A 12,775-nucleotide genomic window follows, 5' to 3' on the forward strand; every position below is an offset into this window, starting at 1 on the left:
AGGGAGACTGATGGCAAATTTAGCTATTTTATTGTAGCAGGAGGTGAGTTTCTTTCTTTGAGTATTGTTTCTAAGTTTGTTGAGATAGGAGTGGCTTATAAGAGAGCTGGCAATAAGAAGGTGGTGGCTAGAGTTTTTCTTACAGTATCTGTAAGGAATCCATTGATCCTACAAAAAGTTTCTGGTGTGTAGATTTAATGGTGTCATATCCGAGATTGTCATCTATTATAACGTCTAGAAGTTTACTGTGAATTACAGTTTCAGTGACAGTATTATTTGACTTTATGATAAAGATTGCTTTTAATTTTGGCAACTTTATGAGGTAAAAATCATTAACTTAGTTTTCTTGGGGTTGAGTAAGAGGTTTGATTCTTTGAGCCAGGTTTCTACAGAGCAGAAAGATTTTTGGGTAATGTCTTGGAGCTTATTTATTTCTGCAGGCTGCAGATATTAACGCTGACTCATCTGCGTACTGAATTAAATGAGCACGGTGAGTGGATTTGTGAATGTTGTTAATAAATATACTAAATAGTAAAGGACCCAGGATCAAGCCTTGAGGGACACCTATAGTAACTAGTTAAAAGGATGAGTAGGTTTGTTGCCATGGTTTAGACTTAATGATTGTGGGGAGATAAGGTTGCCAAAAATAGCATGGACATTTTCTAAATCCATTATATATTCTCATTTCATTGTAAACCTTTCTTCCATCATAAGTTTACAGTCACCTCTTTTACCCGCACTGAACTGTTGACATGCCTTGTTATTTTGTTCCCATACCTTGCAGTCATAAAACTGTTGGACTTCCTCAGAATAATTAATAATAATAATAATAATAATAATAATAATAATAATAATAATAATAATAATCATCTCTGATCTCTCCTTCGAAAAGGCATTGCTTACACACTTCATTACATATAACTATTTTCTGAAAATGTATTTTTATGTACATAATTCCTTGCTAAGCCAAGTAAGTGCAGCAATGCTTGCAGATCACTTCCAGACATAACCTCAGAATCAAGTGCAACAGAAAAGATTATATGCAGATAAACTTTATGGTAAAAAAAACTAAGCAGCATGTTTCAGAAGGTGGGAAGAAATCAGAATGTGCAGAGATAACAAGAAACTCACAAAATTTGGTCAGCTTTCTGCAACACACTCCCCCAGCCAAAAATTGTTCCCTATCCAGCCCATCCATTTTCTACTTTTAAGTTTATTTTGTCTCCCTCCCCACCAAGTTCTGTATGTGAGTCTAAAACTGTGGCATCCTTGCAGAGCCTTTACGAATCAAACTCTTTTTTTTTTTTTTTTTTTTACTGCATTCCTATTTTAGCCAAGTGGAATAATTTTCCCCCACCTCTGTGTCCTCCCACTCAACACATACACCTTGTGTTTTATTTCTCTTGGATTATTATTCTCCTGTCTGCAGCTTACATAATATTTAACTGATAACTACCAATCATAAGTCCCGGTGATTAGAAGTTACCTCACTTTTTTGTTTGTGCTTACTAATGTTTGCTTTCATACTGTCTGAGAATGACTACTCCACAGTTTATTTATAAATATTTTCACTAAGCAGCAGTTGAATACCCCACTTCAGCAAAAGAAACAAAAAGAAAAAGCATCACCACTCTGGCTCATATTAAATATGGTCTTGCTACCTTCTGCAGCAGTAACTATAAGTACGCAATACCAAATGGTTACTCTGATCTCAGTTTTAGTTGGAAACCCTGTTCAGTACTCAGCAGTAGTAACTACCTACTATAGAAGAATGAGCAGCTTAGACTGTGAGTCATACAAGTGTCAATAAAACAGCAGTGTTACTAGCCACTAGTACAAACAATGGTGGCAAATGTAGTCTACTTCTCAGACGAGATTTGTTGCTACTGAAAAGCTAGACTACAGGTAGGCAAATGACTTACACTTTGCTGTACTGAATCTTAGGCAAGTCTTGTTGGCCATGTAAGACTTAATGATCCTGCCATAACAGAGTGCAGGTGCCATTGTGGGAACAGGACCTTATTAGGCCAAATAGGTCCCACTGGCCTAAGGCCAGCTCTGTAGGCATTTCTACTATTTAAGCTTTCAAACAAAAATGATTTACTGCACATCAGCAAGTCAAATGGCATTAGAAATTCTCTTTCTGGGGATCTAAACCTCTTCGGCAACATCAACAAAATGCTTTGGTGGTAGAGGTATCCTTTGCATATTACAATACTGCTGTGGAACAGACTTCCCATCCACATAAAACAAAGTTCATCCCTGTCCATATTCATGTTCAACTTAGATCTATGGACGAGAAACAGAAAAATTACCTTAGGACTGCCCCCTGTACTACTAATGGACCGAGGCAACTCCTGTCATCCACAGTGGTTTTTTTTTTTTTTTTTCCATTTTTCTGCCAGTTTTAACTGTATATGCACTCCACAGGGCACTGGTGGTGGGGTGCATGCAATGGTCTGACTATAGAGGACATCCTCTTACTTCTATAAGAGGTGTTCCCTCCAAGCAGCCCTGCCACTACCCCACACCAGAAGTAATAGTTTCTCCCATCTCCATCAAAACCAACGAGCTGAAAGCTGCTTATTCAAGGAAGTCAGACATTTAACAACATGGGTTGAAAAGATTAATTATAGGAAAAAAGCAGGCCTCTCTACTCTTAATTTTCAATTTAAATTTCTTAGAAGATGCAAGGTGGATAGTGAGTAGGTGGAGATAAAGGAAGGAAGGCCAAAAAAGCATTTGTATGACAAGAGAGTTCAGCTGCTGTACAAACTCATATCAGAGATGGCAGATACCAACACATAACAGGAAGACCGAAGCATGAATGGAAAGGAAAAGGGGATGATTATTACAGTGGAACAGCTGAACAGGAGGGAAAGAAAACATGCACACATGAGATTGTATACAAAATGGCATAAAGGACATTGCAAAGTTTGCCTAGAACAGAAGAGAGGGCATCAAGAGACAACAGAGCTGAGAGGAAAACAGATATCAGGGCTGTAGCTTAACAGCAAGAAAATTGCTCAAGTAAACATCACTTCAGACTGTGATCCAAACTTAATTCTCATAAAAATGTCATCCACTCACAGCAACTCAATCTTTACTGTTGTCACTTACTTGCCATCCCATTCCTCTTTATAATAATGTAATCCCTCATTCCTCAACATTTTATATGTTTCCTCCAAAAGGTAGTCACTGTTAGCATTGTTAATCTTATTGTCTAGGACTCTCTGATTAATGGCATTTCATAATTTTTTGCCAGTCTTGATCTCATTTTACTTATCACTGGACCTGCCCATTCCTACCTGCACTCAAACTGCTAGTAGTATTTTTTAGCTCATAGTTCTTTTAAATACCAACAACCATTCAAATATTTCCTCCATTGCCATTCATCCCCTCATCATTTAGTCATTATTGGCCTGTTACTTTCAAAATAAATGATTTATCCCTAAAATATCCTCCCAGTTTGAACTATTTAAGATGAAAATCATTTGTTAACATTACCAGTCTAAAATCTCTCCTCCATATCACAGCTTGGTCACCTTTGCCACTTCTGAATAACTTATCCTTGTTTTCCTATGACACATATCCTGCCTGCTATATTTCAAAACAAAACCAAACCCAAACAAGTGTAAAACAGTTCACATTTTTCTGACCCTATTCAAAGAAGCCATAACACACATGGCCAATAATCTCAGGTCTAAACTGTCTTCTCTTTTCTGTAGAACCAAGCAATTTTGGAAAGAAGTAAAGTTACCAGCCACAATTCTTCTGTCGACAATGCACTTCCATGCTCTAAAGGGCAACTCTCTACTGCTAACTTCCTTAATGAATTCAAAACCTTCCCACACCTTCTGACTGCCCGCCCCCTCCTATATCCCAAACTACATAATCTCACTCATTCTTACCATTATTTTATTTTTTCCAAAGATTAACTCCAAAGATATAGAGCCTCTCCATGACCAAATTGCCCTAGCTTCATATTCTACTGTAAGGGATTAATCATCATTCATGTTCTGCATATCTAGAGGTTGCTTTATTTTGCAAAACACATAATGGTCAGCACTTGGAAAACAGCTTTATTTAAACCATTACCAAACAACTCAAACCTATCTAGTTGTTTCACCCATTTCTATATAACTAGTTCTAGGGAAATTACATAAAAGATATCAACTTCCAACTCTCAAATTGCATTCGACAATACAATCTTCTCTCTATAAAACAACACAGTGTCTTGACTGGTTGGGGTAGTATGACTACTTTTTGTCCCTGGTAGATGAGATATTAGTGAACATGGGTAAAGGCAATCTAGCAGGCAAGCTATTTATAGATCTGACAAGAACATTTGATCTTGCTGACTACAGCGACCTATTTAACCATGTGATAATAAACTGGTACCACTTCTCAGGCCTCTTCCTGATTTAAGGAGTTTCTACCTTACAGATTCTCTAAAGTCAAAACTGGCTCCTACATCCTTACAGATATACATCATTTCTCAAAGGTACTCCACAGGGCTCCATACATGTCTTTCTAGTTTTTTCAGTCTTTATCTTCAAATTACCTAATGGTCTGTCCCAATCTTCCACTGATACCATCTTCTAACAACATGGTTGTTTTCATGCACAATTCCTTATGATCTGAGATACAAATCAAACTATAAAATGATCTTCCTACAATAACGAAATGGATTACCAACAGCAAACTACTTCTAGACTCTTCTAAATCAAAACTGTTCTACTTTGCCCTCATCAAAACTTTGCAGAGGTGCCTAACTCCTAAGATATTAATGACCTAACAATGCAACAGTTGAAGCAATAACATAATTCATCTACCTAGGCATCTAGCTTGAACAAAGCCCTGAACTTTCCAATTCACATTCTAAAGATCAGATGTAAAATTAAATATCTATTTTTCCTGTACATGAAATATGTCACAAAGGGTTTGGCATAAGGGTTAAAGTCTTCACCTCATAGACAGAAGATGTAGGGCTTGATTCTGACCTCAAGATGTTGGCTAGGCTTAAAATGGTACTTCAGGGCAGTAAGGCACTAGACTGCTCATCTACAAACCCATATCTACACTTTTGGGAGTAATCAACATATACAAAGGCATCTGTTTTGCTTGAATTGAATATGGCATAGCTACTGTCTCCAGAAAAAAAAATACTAATGCCCTATAAACCGTCTCCAACAAAATGTCATTTAATTCCCAACTCCCCCGGACAAGAACATAACTATCAAACATAAAGATAAATGCCTCTTGATTATGCAATGATCTGATATCCTTGTAGAAGTAATAATATTTAAACTTTTACAATTAGAAATGTATTCATCTCTAGCTGCAGAAAGACAAATTCAAACAGGTCCCCAAAACAAAACTACAGTACACTAACCACAACTTCTCAGTCCTAGCAGAGAAGCTTTGGGAATCACTGGAGATTTTCTTAAAAAGACTTAACTTCTTTCCCTAAAATCAGAACAGTTAAAATGATTTATTCTCAGAAAAGCCCAGTAGAATGACTTCCACTCAGACCACATCACTTAAACTCTCCCACTCCTGTTGTGTCACTTTTATCACTTGGTTCCTTCTGCTTTTGCTCGTATTCCTCTGCCTTCTCTGATCCATCGGCTACCACCCATGTCTCCTCACTAACTCTCACCTCTTGACCCAACCCCCTTATCTTTTTCCTTCTCCTCTCTATCTCATTGCTCTTCCTTTTCCTAATATTTTTCTCCTTCGCACTTTCTTTCTTTCTTTCTCTGTCTAATTGCCATGGACTGTATACCCTCAATACTTTTATCTTCTATCCATTTGCCAAAGTGTCTTCTAATCCCATTTAAGAAATATGAATTTGAATCTAAATGTTATTGGCAGCCTCAAATCAATCCTACAGATGTTTTAAAACAATGTCATTTCTACTAATTAACTGTTTGCTTTGTTGATTTTGGTCTACATTCACCTGGACTGATGCTTAAACTGTGATCAGTGCTCTGTCCCAGTAAACACACATAAATAAAATGGAGGCTGGACATAAGGAATGACAGGAAAGGATGGAATCAACAACAGAGCTCAGAAGGTGCAGATGAATGTGCCAGAGTCTGTACATTTGGAACTGAGCAGAAGCACAAGCAGGATCTGGTAAATCAGATGATAGACAAGCACGAAGGCAAAAGGAGGAAGAGGAAATTTAAAAAGCATGAAGAAAGCAGCAGCCATTTAAAAATAGAATGTAAGAAAACACTGAAGGTGAACTGACTTTATCCCTTACCTTGTTTACTCTGACAAAGAATAATGGCACTGATGCAGTGAAAACATACAGGAGGACAATGCTGTTACATTGAAGTATACTGGTAAAAGTAATACTCCAAACAAATTAAACTCATAGAGGGGGAATCTGTATTGGGTATAATGTCGATGGAACCATAGTGACTACTGGATGTTATTGAGAGATGAGGATGCAATATAACAATCACAGTAAGAAAGCTGCTTAGCGATGTCCGCTGGTGAAATCACCTGGGTGCACCAAGAAGGACTGCATACATATGTATTTGTAAAATGCTTTCAAAATAACTTTGTAATCCTCCTCTCCTCCTCTGTTAGCTATAGGTTCTACCTTCAGATGTCCTCATTATTACATCCAATTGCTGCCTGAACTTACTGCCTTTGCTCCTGTTTCAAGTGAGCATGAAAAGCTAAACTCTAAGAAAAGTCAAAGCTAGATTATGGAGATAGAAAGAAGATGAATGCAGCAGATTTTTGTATTGCATGTCCTTCCTGAACTATGCAATTGGCACAGACTATGATGGTAATTTATTTATTTTATATTTGATTACCGATTTAGTCTGACTGGGCAATCAGGTGCCCGTTTTCAGCAGAGACCTGGGGTCAAGAGCTCCACATACATGACAATCATAAAAATACAAAATACAAAAGCTCCGCATACATGATAAAAATACAAAAGTCAGAGATGAGTAGAAATTAATAGAGCAAACAATAGCGTAGCATAGTATGATGAGAAGTTACAGAAATGTACGATATATAGACTGTACAGTAGCAAAGCAGAAAATATAATGTATTTAAGTAAGAAAGTACAGCAATACTATATACAGTTATAAACATTAATTTAAAAATCAATTCATTATGGTAGTTTTTTTTATGTGTTTGACCTTTGAGTAGTACCACAGAAAGATTTATCTGAATGGCGGCAGTAGGGCTAGCCATGGTCAGTACAGGTACATTGCCAGATGAGACTGAGGTGAGCGTTTAATTGGGCTTTAAAGATGGGACTGCTGTTTTGTAATTTGATCTAAATTAAATAAAATGAAATGAATTAGAACACATAATACAACATGACATTTTAGAAGTTGATTCTGTCTGATTAGACTAGATGAATGCAAACAGTCTGAAATGATGTTATTCCTTTATAGCGAAAATCAAACAGTAGCCGTCTTTATCATTTACATTTTATTTGGTGTTCTATTCTGAGTGATAATTTTTTTGTATTTTTTGGATATAGTTTTTCTTTTTTATATCTGAAAGTTTCTGTTTGGTGAACGCTTCTGATATATACAGAAAACTTGGGTTTTCCCTGAGTTATTCTTAGTCATATGTTAAGATTTTTATTTCTAGTTGCTTCTCCCCATAAACTACATGAGTACTAAGTATGCCTTGTAGCATTATGATTAATATGAGTAGATATGAGTGACAGTGCCATTTGGCATATTACCGACATAATGCAATAATGTGATATGATAATTCAAAAGTAATATTTAAATTTGCCCCCCAACCTAGGATCATGTGTGTATTAAGCATTCATGATCCTGTTCTATGAGATTCAAAAGGACTTCAGAAATTATGACAGACTAAATTTTACTTTCATAGAAGAGTTATGTGTGGTGGTTTTACTGCAGAGTGAAACAGAGTTATGTACTAATTTTCTTTATTTCATTTGAACCTCTTATTTCCTTTTTCCCCAGTGCTCTCTAAGTACCTCAATGACTGTTATGACAGTTTCCAAGCCATCCTCAATCATATGAAACCATCACAGTGAAATTATTATCCAGAAAGCCAGAAGGAGATTTGCGCTATACATCCTAAAAGTCCTTTTGCAGGACACATAATCAGTCCAGAGGTAGGGATACAAACAGTGCATGGCAAACTTCTCCTTCACTCATGACAGTGAAAGAGCCACTCAGGAAACACTGCGTACCAATGTAAAATGGCTGCCATTAGGTCTTTTGTCCTGAATATGATGCATTATTGGCAGCTATGACCTGTGACATGTTCCTCGTCCTCCTCATGGGAGCAGTCAGAACTATCGCCTCTTGACTCCGCTTCTTCTCTAGTTGGCCCTTCCAGCTTCCAGGCTGCTAATCAAACAAGGATCAAGTAGGACCATAGCCTGACCTCCATCCCTATATAGCAGGGAATCAGCAGACCTTCTTTATGTTTAGTGGTGTTTTGTGGCAATTTCCCAGAGAAGAGGGAGCTCAGCAGTTGTATTGGCTTCCCCAGGGAATTATGAGCTATCATTATGCTGTGTCATTATTATCGATTCATTTGGAAGAATGTGATTGCATCACTACTGGCATGGTAATAACACACACACACACACACACACACACACACACACACACACACACACACACACACACACACACACACACACACACACACACACACACAAAACATACATTCTCACATATATACACTATATAAAAGGGTATGCTGTATAAGAAATTATTTTGTACTCTTAATTTAAGGGACTGGGATTCATGATGGGTAACAAAGCCATATATTACAATCATACTGAATTCTACAGGATTTTTTAACATGCATGCAGATCCCCTCATAGGTCAGTTATCCATTTTCTACAATTATTTGGCATTTTTGTTTCTAATTTATTTCAAATGATGGAGCAATAGTCTGTACTTTATACTGAATAGGACAGGAAGCCGTGGTGGTGCAGCGGTAGCCTTGTCGCCTCACAGGAAGAGGTTATCCCATTCAATTCTCAGCTAGAGCGCCTTCTGTGTGGAGTCTGCATGTCCTCCCCACAGTGGAGTGGTGTTCGAAAGACATGCGCAAATGGGCGTGTCTTCGTTGAAGGTTGGGCGTGTAGGCTGGCACCCTGGCACCATAAAAATTGACTGCCAATCATTAGCGGACCAGAGTTCTGCTGTGGCGACCCCAAACTGGGAAAAGCCAAAAGAAAACAGCAACTTTATATTGAATAGGACCCTTCTCCTTAACATACTTACATTCAAGCTTTTAAATGAACAATACTGCTTAACAAAATAACAATCGAAAGCACTTTATATTCATCGAAAATTCAGACACCTTACATCTCCAAAGGTCTAAACACACTGTTACAACTTACAAGACATCCATCTCCAAAATAGCAGCAGTCAGCTTGTACTCCCTTCCTGAAATTATTAAACAGTCTTAAACAATGTAAAAGTCTCTTAGAGGTCATCTAGTCAATGAAAACACATATAACAGATTCAGAGACAGAGGTTAACTCTCTTCATGACTTCTTTCCATCACTAAGTTGACACAAAACATGTGCTTCCCAACTTTTTTTCATTTACAGCCATGGGAATCTTGATACTAAGGTACAATTTCTGAATGTGACACATCTTTACACAATCACATTTGATACATTGTACTCGTATTCTGCACATGGTAATTTTTTTTTTATATTTTTCTTTATACAAGACACTTTAAAATATTTTTGATGCACTATTTATTCTGCTTTGCATTGTATGTACATGCTGTATTAAAGTCTGTATGATGCATATCTCTGTTTATTTAATTTTACATTTGCATTATGTATTGCACTGGCCAATTTGGCCCAGATTCTGGCTGAAAAGGGTCTTTGCACCAGTTCACCCAGGTAAAAACTTTAACTAGCTATTGAAGGCTACATAACATGTTATAAACTGATTGTTTTGTGGATGCTTTTACATTGCAGTTCTATTTTATTCTTATTCTTAATATTGTCAGATACTTAAGTTATATTTAAGTGCTATGACCTTACTAGTAAGAAAAATTAAGTGTGCAGTTTACTAATGTTTCTAGTAAGTTTAATCTTATTTACTACAGTTTTTTTCATTTGGCCGGTTTTGCTAGTAATACTACTTTTCGATTGGTTTGTAAAAAAGTTGTGACGTTTCCTTTTTTAAATTTCTTTCTTCTTTAGCAAAATTTATTTCAAATAGCTTTGAGTGCAGGTTTTTTCCAATGTTAAAATAAAAGGGGTAGAATTATGGAATTATGAAAATGTACTACACAAAAAAATGGCAAATGATTTAGAACATGCACTGAAGGGTGCTTGATAATTTGCGCAGGGTGGTGGAATATACAGTAACATAAATATTCCAAGCATTTAGCATGTCCAATAATGTTATACATATGTACATTTGTATAATATAGTTATATACATATATATATATATATATATATATATATAGAGAGAGAGAGAGAGAGAGAGAGAAATATCCCCTCCCCATATATATATATATATATATATATATATATATGTGTGTGTGTGTGCACGCATGTGTCTCACCAAACACTGAACAATCACAATAGTGAACAATGAAATATAAAATGATTGAAATCAACAAAACTTTAAATTTTTAAAAGGGTGGCAAACTCACCTGCACCCCTACACCCCCTGCTAAGCATATATATTTACCAACTCTGAGATGACACAACAGTGGGGTAAGGGCAAATTTCCCTTACCATTCTGCACCATGACCCATACCAAAGGCTGCCAGACACATATATTCACATACATGCAGACATTCATATGCACCCAATAGTTTTGCTTGGCTATATTATTTATATATGTGTATTGTGAAACAGATGCCACTATGGCATTAATGGACTGGACAGTGATTACAGTTGGATGCATTAAGCTTTTACTTTGAATAACATGCTTGCATCCATTAAAGTTATAATCTAGCAATGCTATGCTTGATAACAAAGGCTTTGATCTAATTTTTCCACATTACTGACATCCTGTCAACCTTGTCTTGTTGTTAGACATCTCCTTCAGTTAACTGGACTTTACCACTATCTTGACTTTAAATACCTGAGCTTTACATATGTCAAGACCAATGATTTTAGGCTTAACCTAGAACCAGGTTAGTGTTACTTACATTAAAATCTCATGTGTATTGATGAAAACAGTCTGGAACATGGCACAATAGAAAAGGATTTTGCCCAAACAGATGCAGAATTTGAAAACCATGGTACACTGTATTTTGATTGCAATGATGATATCCTCCTTTGTGGGTTATTAAAAAGTGGTATGAAATTGCTGGTTTTATTCTTGTATTAAATGGGTTTGTACATTATCTACCAAACTCCATTGCTGCTATTTATTTATTTTTTCTCGATTCAGCAGGGAACAAAATTGTCCCTTGACTGTTCAGTCCTCATATTTCTTCATCTACTATCCACTAATCAGATACCTGCCTGGCTGGTTTCTTCCTGAATTGTATTGCATTTCATGTTCAAGCAGTCATTTCCAAACAGAACAGGGATGTGGTGAAATTGAGTTCATTGAGAGTGGGTCAGAAAAATAATGAGTGTATAAAAACAAAGAAATACTGATAGCATACATGAATAGAATCATGAAATACATCTGTCTTATTCTTTTCTGTTAGCTCTAAGAAAAAAACAAAAACAGCCTAACATTCACAAACAAGGACATTTTATTCCTGCCCCACCCACTAGTGCTGCACACATCTCCAGGCCTCCTGTATCTCCCTGTCCCCTTGACTTAAACAGTGGACAGAGAAGCTATTTCTTTGTGTGTTAGATTTGTTGTTTTCTCAGAGAAGACAATCTGTAACTGTGGCAACCTGCTCCATGCCAAACTGCTGTTTTTACATGTTCTGGCCAGGTACATGGAACGTAGGTATATGCCACAGTAGAATTCCTTTATTCCCCTTTTCACACTGACCACAGCAAAAACAGTGTGCTTTGTCATACTATCTTACATACAGCTGAGAAGCAACAGCCCCATCCACTGGATTATGCAGTATTACAAGACATATATGTTAAATTCAGAAGCTGAAAGGTTAGTTTGAAACTGAAAAATTAAGAACTTCATAGCTTATTTGAACACAGGACTTCATGTTTTATTGCTGCATAGCAGCAGGTAATAACATTTTAGAAATATAAATTAATGACAAGTTAACAGATTACTAACTTAAAGAGCTGTAGTGTCCTAATCAATTGTTTATCAGAGAAACTACTGTAAATTACCAAAAATATTGGTGTATGTTTAAAATTAATAGCAAAGTTAATGTACTACGTACTATGTACAGTGAATACAATAACGTGTTATATTTATGCAATATGAATATACTTTTTCATTATTCACTGATGTAACACATCTGACAACTTTTATAAAACTAGTAGTTAAAGCATGGTAAATTTCCATTCAGGAAACTGTGTATGATGAGCATATATAAATAAGTATGCAATGTTTTGAAAAATGCATTATTATGGTCTAAAACATATAAATGAACATACAAAAAATGTATTTCATGAATTTAGTGCTATTTAAAAGAACAGTTTAAACTGCCCACAGAAATGCACATTTTTCCAAATGTATAGCAATACTCCAGAGTAAACTGCAAGTCTAAATATGTAATTTGTACAGATACCTTATGAGTAACCTATGGTTTTACGTGGTCTGATCCTAAAAATTTTGCTGAATTCATGTTTCTTGCCCTAATTTCCTTTTGGGGACATC

Source organism: Protopterus annectens, chromosome 2.part1 (assembly GCF_019279795.1).
Source record: "Protopterus annectens isolate FY-2018-M chromosome 2.part1, PAN1.0, whole genome shotgun sequence".
In the NCBI taxonomy this organism is placed as follows: domain Eukaryota; kingdom Metazoa; phylum Chordata; order Ceratodontiformes; family Protopteridae; genus Protopterus; species Protopterus annectens.